General features: G+C 37.1%; 1 non-coding gene across 1 annotated transcript; it reads right to left on the bottom strand.

Annotated features, from left to right (window-relative positions):
- Nucleotides 1-7,929: 7,929 nt before the first annotated feature.
- Nucleotides 7,930-8,036, bottom strand: LOC131178923 (small nucleolar RNA R71). Its single transcript, XR_009147930.1, has one exon. It is a non-coding gene; the product is annotated as a small nucleolar RNA R71 (small nucleolar RNA).
- Nucleotides 8,037-8,600: the final 564 nt, after the last annotated feature.

Below are 8,600 nucleotides of genomic sequence, written 5' to 3'. Positions count from 1 at the left end.
AAATATTTTATGCAATTCAAAAATCATATTTCACTCTAAACTTTTCATTTACAAAGTAGGCAACACACTATTTTTCAAATAAGATTTTCAAAGCCATAACTAAATTCAAAACCATATTGTTCAAATATTTCATACAAATCAATAACTAATTTTCCTTTCAAATTTCCGTTGTAGAATAGGCAACACAACATTCTCGAAATTCATAATGATCAAACACATTCACAATGTATAACAAATCAATTTCCATTATGAAAACTATAATTTAAAAATTTTTGTGCATAAACCTGACGTGAGTCGCCTCTAGGTCTTGACTCAGTCCCTTATACCTTCCGGGTCTTTTTTAGCTGAAACATAACATTTATAGTGTTTCAGTATCTTATTTCACAGTAAATCCAATAATTAATTCATAAATACTTAATTCTAGCCCAAATATGCTTAAACTAATATTATTGGAAAATTTCATTTTGGAGTTACTATTCATAGTACTATTCAAGTCAATTTATTGACTTTCTAAGGCTTAATAGGTATGGGAACTCCAACTTCACCCACATACCACATTTTGGTTACCAAACTTGTTGGTTTTGGTCATTTTCTCAAATTCTAAGTCTTTTAGGCAAATTTGCAATTTTTCAGTTTTTGTGTCCTAAGTTGCACTGTTCCATTGGTCACCTTACTGTTAGAATTTGACAAAACTTTCTTCATAGGAAATGTTTCTTATTGTCTTAAGTTTATTCTACTTTTGAATCACTCCAATTGGAGTTTTGTAGCTCAAGTTATAGCCATTTGAACCATGGCTGCCGGATTGGTTTCAACCCATAATTCTGGGCAATTTTTGATTCTGGCAGTTTTAGGTCACCAACTTGGGGTGGCCAAATGACTTGGTTAATGGCATAATTTGGGTTTGTGTTCTTCATGAACGTTTTAGGTCTATATCTCATCTATCCCCTGGTAAATTTCAGGTTATTTAGACCTTCCTAGCTCAAGTTATGACGAAAGGAACAAATACTGTTCATTTGGTCAGTTTGTGCAAGGACAGACTGAGATTTTTCAAGTTTGGTCAATTTGTTCACTAGGTTTTAGTCACTTTTTGGGCATGCCTCCTAAATGAAAATTGTATCATTTAGTGTCTATTTTCATTCCCAATTGGTCTCATACCAATTGGACTTGTAAAATTTCATTTTTCGTCCTTCAAAGGTAACTTGGTCATACTGCCAGTAGCATGACTATACTCAATCCGAATTTGGCCTTAACTCCAACCATTCCAGCACACTTCATTTGGTCACCATTGGCCATTTCTCACTTCAAATTAGGTCCAAGACATCATTTACAAGTTTCTCATATTTTGACTCTAAACCTTAATGTCCAAAACCCTAATTCACATATTGGTTATATTTAATTAATTCAAAGCATACCAGTACCATTTCTCTCTCATTCAAGTTTACATACACTTTTAATTCAATCAAATTCATGCATTCCCATCTCAAACACTAGCTGGCCACAATTTACATATAGTCCGCCAACCCTTGTTTTCATTTGATTTTATGTTCATTTCTAAGTTCCTTAAGCTAAAATCACAAAGATTAAACTAAAAGTTTCAAGTTTGAATCACTAACCTTAGTGCAGAATTTTCTTTCTTCTTTTCTTCAAATTTTTCTTCTTTCTTTTCCTTGAATCTTCTTTCCTAGTTGCCCAAACAAAGTCTAGTTATGGTAGGACAATTTTCTATGGTAGGATTTTGGTTCTTCAAGCTCAAAAAATGAGCTTTAATGGAGTTTTGGTGAGGGAGCTTTGGGAGAGGGAAGGGAGGCGGCAAGAATGGAAGAAGACCAATTTTGTTTTTTTTTTTCTTTTTCTTTTCTTTATCTCTTTATCTTATGGAAGACCAAAAATCAATATAATTAAATTTATTAATTATAAAATTTATGGCAACATGCATGATGTCATGCATGATGTCATCTCCCTACACCTTTTTCATTTCTTTTTTTTTCCTATTTATTTTTCTATTAGTTCTTTAATTTAATTCTCGATTCCAAAATTTTCTTTTCTCCGATTTTATTTGACAGTTGGGTCAGGAGTCAGCTCTCGAGGTCAATTGACCAAATTGCCCCTCGCCGGTTTAACCCAGTTTGTAAATAATTCAATATTTCTTCCGGATCCCTGACCTAATTATTTGACAGGCTTAACAATTTTTTTTCATGATTTTCTCTTATCCACTGTGTTCGTAATGGTCCTAAGGACCGCAGAGTCACATTTTGTAGTTCGAAATTTGACTTTAAATCGACTTCGCAGTCGTTCTCGAGAAGGTCACCCATCGGTGTGACTCTCGACTCATTTAACTTCTTGTGTTCTGTTTTTCTTATTTATACTTAACTAATTGACAATTACTAACTATTTGTGTTTATGACTTATCTAGTTGTCTTAAGTGTGGTCCTAATCCCCTTAATTGTCAGGACCGACTCCGGTTACCGGAACAGTGAAATATACCTAGCTATACAAATAGGGGTGTTACAAAGCTCTTATAATCTGTGTAGATATAGCATTTCTCCCCATACAAATAAAGTCTCTAGATCTTCAGAGCAAATAAAATAGCTAAAAGCTCCAAGTCATGTGTAAGGTAGTTTCTTTCATGGGGTTTCAGCTGACAAAATGTATAAGCAATGACATTTTGGTCTTGCATCAGTAAATAGCCTAGCCCATTGTGAGAAGCATCGCTATAAACAGTGTATTACCTAGAGTAGGTAAAGTCAGGATTGGAGCTTAAGTCAAACATCTCTTCAATTCATCAAAACTCTGCTGACTTTTGTCAGTCCACTGAAATTTCACATCTTTCTGAAATAGCTTGGTCAATGGAAATGCCAACATAGAAAAATCCTTAACAAAATGGCGGTAGTATCCAACTAAACCCAGAAAACTGTGAACTTCTATAACATTTTTGGGTTGCTTTCAATTAAGGATAGCTTAAACCTTACTAAGATATACTTTAATGCTATCAGCTGACACAATGTGCCCTAAGAAAGAGACTTCTTCCAGCCAAAATTCATACTTTGATAACTTGGCATACAACTATTTCTCCCTTAAAGTCTGTAGGATAATTCGCAGATGTCTATCATGCTCTTCTACACTCCTTGAATATACCAATATGTCATCAATAAACACAACAACAAATTGATCTAAATATGGCCTGAAGATGGTAATCATCAGGTCTATAAAAGCAGCTGGAGTATTGGTTAACCCGAATGACATAATGAGAAACTCATAATGGCCATATCACGTTCTAAAAGCAGTTTTTGGAATACTCTGCTCTTGCACTCTCAACTGATAATACCCTGATCTCGAGTCAATTTTGGAGAATACAGCTGCACCATTCAACTAATCAAACAAATCATCTATGCAGGGCAACGGACATTTGTTCTTTATTATCACCTTATTGAACTGTCTGTCGTCAATACACAGACAGAGAGTACTATCTTTCTTCTTAACAAACAACACTGGCACTCCCCAAGGTGACATACTAGGGCAGATGAAGCCCTTATTAAGTAACTCTTGCAACTGCACCTCAACTTCTTTAATTCAGCAGGTGCCATTCTGTACGGAGTAATAGAGATTGGGTCCACACCAGGCATAACCTTTATTTCGAACTGCACCTCTCTTTCTGAAGGTAATCCTAGCAATTCTTCAGGAAAAACATGCGGAAAGTCACATATTATAAGGATGTCCCTCAATGTTGGACTCCTTACTTGGGTGCCTATCACATGGGCCAAGTAAGCTTCACATTCTTTTTGGATAATTTTTTTGGCAAATGCAGCAGAAATAAGGTTTGATGGTAGTAACTGCCTCTCCCCATATATAACCACATCAGCATATTGAGGGAGACCAAAAGTGACTGTCTTCATTCTATAATCAATAATTGCATGATGCCTAGCCAACCAATTCATGCCCAAGATGATATCATAATCTCTGAAGGGCATTTCAATCAAATTGGATAAGAAGGTGTGTCCTTGGATCACCAAAGGACAATCCTTGTACATTTTATTTACCCTAACTTCTTGTCCCAAAGGACTAGTCACTAACTCCTCAAAATTCATTTTCACATAAGGGACAGCAATCAGGCAAGCAATCCTGGCACTAACATATGAGTGAGTAGAACCCGAGTCAAACAAGACATATACATCTTAATCAAAGATTGAGAAAGTGCCAGCAACAATGTTAAAAGTCTCAGCCTCTTTTCTCTATTTCATTGTGTACACTCTGGCTGAAGTACCACCTTGTTCTGGCAGATTCACAGTACCCTGACTACCTGAGATACTGCCCCTACCTCTGCCTTTACCTCTACTAGCTGGCTGTGAACCTCTAGTGGCAAAACTATGAACAGATCCTTCTGCTGTGGTAGTAGGTGGCCTAGATCTATGGGCACTGGTGCAATCCTTCGTAAAATATCCGGTACTACCACAGTTATGAAAAGCACCAATAGCCTTGTAAAATACCCCACCATGGTTCCTACCACAAGTTTCACAGGGACAGGGAGGAAAGGAGTTTTTGATAGTCTGCTGACCAGATCAAGGAGGTCTTTATCCTGAAAATCTTCCCTTACCAGACTTTTTACTACTTTGTCCCTCGAAATTTTTCCTCTTCCAGTATTACCATTGGAACTCAAATCCACTGGCTTCCCACTCTTCTCTTTTTCTGTTTTCTCTTTCTTAGGTGCCCCTTCTGATTCTATCCTTTCTACCTCTAGGGCTTGAGATATCAGCTCAGAAAAATTATCATGTCAGAACCCAACCACTTGCATTCTCAAACTGGGCTTCAACCAAGCCTCAAACCTTTTACACTAGTCTCTGCTAGTGGTGAGTAAGCTCCTAGCATAGTAGCTCAGGCGAGAAAATTTCCTTTCATACTCTGCCACTGTTCTTTTCTCTTGTTTCAGACTTAAGAATTCCTGTAGTTTCATCTCCACATAGGCGTTTGGGACGTATTTCTATCTGAACTCTCTGAGAAAGTCATCCCATGTCAATACTGGGGGTTCCACCAAGCTATGAGGGATGGTCTTCCACTAGTCATAAGCATCCCTCTGTAATAATGACATTGAATATTCAAACTTCAACTCCTCCGTGCAGTGTAGCTTCTTAAACAGTCTTTCCATTTTTTTCAACTGCTGCTCTACTTTCAAAGGGTCCATTGTACCCTTAAACTCAGTAGCTCCATACTTAATCAACTTATCATACTGCTTGACTTGAGGCTGTAGTTGAACTACTAGTGCTTGAATTGGGGCTTGAGTAGGCATATTCCCAACCATTTGTTGGAACAAAGTAACCATCTATTGAGCAAACTAAGTAGGAAATTATGGCATGGGTGGAGATGGTGCAACTGACCCACTAGCATTCTAGAGAGCTAGGGCTTCCCCCTGTGCCTCAGCTTCGATTGATTGCTCAACTAAGCAATCTCCTTCCTCCATATTCAATTAAAGGATATTTTATCTCCTGAACAAACAACACAAGGAAATTTCCCTCCATCAGTTTATATTAATAATGTAATGCATCGTATGTATTAAATAATGACATTGAGCAATTGTACTTATCCAGAAAAATACTCAAATTCATAGTTCAAAATATGCTTTGAAAACTAGCTCTGATACCACTAAAACATGTGATACACTTGAATTGTATAGATGTTTTTAAGCACATTTGTATACTATCTCATGGCATTTAGGTAAGTAATCTCAAGCGTAGTAGTTGATTTCATTAATTTTTGTAATTTCTATTGTCAAGATCTTAATTCCATATTTTCTGCATCATTTCAGGTGTTTTAGTGAAGTCATAGAGCATAGGAGTGAAAAGGGAAGCTTAGAGGGATAAAAAGACTCAGAATTGCTGTTGATATAAAGTACACAGGTTGTGTAAGCAAAGCCACAGACCCGTGTAACCTTCTACCAGAAGAAAGCCAGAAAGCCAAAGGAGAAACAAAAAGTACATGGGTCGTGTAATTGGACCCGTGTAATCGGCATAGACCTATGTAAGTCTCTACCGGGCACAAGCTTAAAGAACTTTCTGAGAACAAAAGTGCACGTGCCATGTAACCAGTCACGTGTAGCCAATGCAGACCCATGTAAGTCTCTATGCTAATGCATGACTATGCAATTATGCTCCAGTAAGTTACATGGCCCAGGGCCATGCAGTGACACACAGGCCGTGTACTATGCGACAGCCAGTTTTATAACCCGAATTCCTACTCTTATTTTCTTATTCAAATCAGACTCCTGAAGTTTTTTGGACTCAAAAATGACCTAACCCTAGAGCAGCCATTATAAATAGAAGCAGAAAACAGCAAAAGAAAGAACCTTTTTTTATCTTTTGATAGCACTTTTTAGGAGTTTCAAAGAGGATTCGCCACTGAAGTCTCACTAGCCATTTTGAGGAGAAGAATATCAGTATCAAGAGGAGTCTTCCAGCTGAAGTTCCATAAGATCAAAGTTGCAATCCCTCTTCAGTTCTTTCATTCCATTTTCTTAAACAGATGTTCATCACTTTATTTCTTCTAGAAAATTTCTTTTTATTGTCTTTATTTTTGTTTATCATGATGTTTGCTGAACTCACCATGAGTGAGTAGTTTTTATATTCTGGAATTGGGAGAGTAATGCTTGTAATCATCATTATAGATGAACATTAAGTTTTATTTATTGGAATTGAGATTTGTTCCTTGATTTAATTGCTTGTGATCTTAATGCTTGCTATGTGTTGGTACCCACTTAGTAATGATTATAGATATTAATTGAAGGACTGAAAGGTAAAGATTAGTAGTAGAAAATTAAGATTTTGAACATAGGAATTATGACCTAAACATAGGCTGATACCTTTGTGGAGTTTCAAAATTGGTCAAAGACCTTAAAGGATTTTAATTAATTTGATCACCACGAAATTCAGGTTTAAGTTAATTAGAATACACCTTAGGTGCCTTGAGAAAGGACTTAGGATACCTTAGGATTAATGTCCATCAAGGCAAACAATGCTCAATCTAATAAATAAACAAGATAGCACCTATAGTAAGATTCAAGTGTGAAATCTTAATTCCGGAATTGTTTCAATATAGATTACTTAATTTTTAGTTTATTATTTAGTGTTTAAATAGATAACTTTCATTCCCTCATTGTTCAATAGCCTAAACAGTCAAAATTACTGTATAGATTGGTGCTTATTAATCAAATTCCTTGTGGGAATTATACTTTATTACTTATTAGCAATCCGTGCACTTGCGGTGGCTGTAAAACCAGCAAACAAGTTTTTGGCACCGTTGCCAGGGAATTTGGGTTTAGTAATATCGAGCGATAGGCAATTTAGCTGATTTAGGCAATTATCTTTATTACCTAATTTTATTTGATTTGTTTTATTTCTTTTCTTTTCTCTCAAGTGCCCGATCTGGTATATGACCAGAACAAGGCCAGAAGAAGAAATTTTGGATTGTGATCCAGAGATAGACAAAACTCTGAGAGCCATCCAGAGGGAAAGGAAACATAAAGAGCACAATTAAGAAGATCGTAAAATTCCAACCATGGCCGATAATAGTGACAGACTAAGACACTTGAGAGACTATGGAGCTCCATCTATCCAAGGATTTCAGCCCAATGTCACCAGACCTACATTGGAAGCCAACAACTTTGAGTTAAAACCAGCGTGGCTTCAAATGATTCAGCAAACCCAGTTCGGAGGTTCACCAACAGAAGATCCACACTATCACCTCTAGTGCTTCCTTGCCCTATGTGACACATTCAAGATGAATGGAGCTTTTGATCAAGCCATAAGACTCAGAACATTCCCATTCTCCCTTCGAGACTGAGCAAGGAAGTGGTTACTTTCTCAACTAGCTGGAACATTCACCACATGAGAAAACCTCTTACAAGATTTTCTAGTAAGATACTTCCCATCTGTAAAGACTGCAAGACTAAGATTTGAGCTCAACACCTTTAGACAAAAGGAAGGTGAATCACTCTATGGCGCATGGGAAAGATATAAAGACCTGCAGAGGGAATGTCCACACCATGGAATAGAGGATTGGGTACTAGTGCAAAACTTCTATAATGGGTTACTACCCTCTACAAGGAGCATAGTTGATTCAGCTGCAGAAGGTAACCTAATGGAGAAAACAGTGGCACAAGCACTTGAACTTTTAAAGAGGGTTGCATGCCATAATTATGATCGGTTAAATGAAAGAGGAAATGCAAGGAGAACGGCAGGGGTCCTAGAAGTAGACGTCCTAAGCATGATAAATGCCCAATTTGATCAGCTCACAAGGAGGCTTGATAAAATGCAAGCCAATGCAGTAGGGATGAATTGTCAACATTAGGACAGCTATGGAGGAGGATATTCAGAATACAATAGCTTTAATGAACCCTTTGTAGAACAGATGAACTATGTGAATAATGGAGGAAACTTCAACCAGAGGCAGCCCAACAATCCATATTCAAACACTTATAACCTTGGATGGAGGAACCACCCAAATTTCTCATGGTCCAATTAGCAAAACCAGCCAATAAACAAGCAATAGGGGTACAAACCACTAGCACCTCCTGGATTTTAGAACAGAGGTCAAAAATTTGCACAGCCACCATC

This window comes from Hevea brasiliensis, chromosome 3, assembly GCF_030052815.1.
Source record: "Hevea brasiliensis isolate MT/VB/25A 57/8 chromosome 3, ASM3005281v1, whole genome shotgun sequence".
NCBI classification, from domain to species: domain Eukaryota; kingdom Viridiplantae; phylum Streptophyta; class Magnoliopsida; order Malpighiales; family Euphorbiaceae; genus Hevea; species Hevea brasiliensis.
The sequence above is the reverse complement of the archived record's forward strand: the minus strand, read 5'-3'. Positions and strand labels throughout refer to the sequence as shown.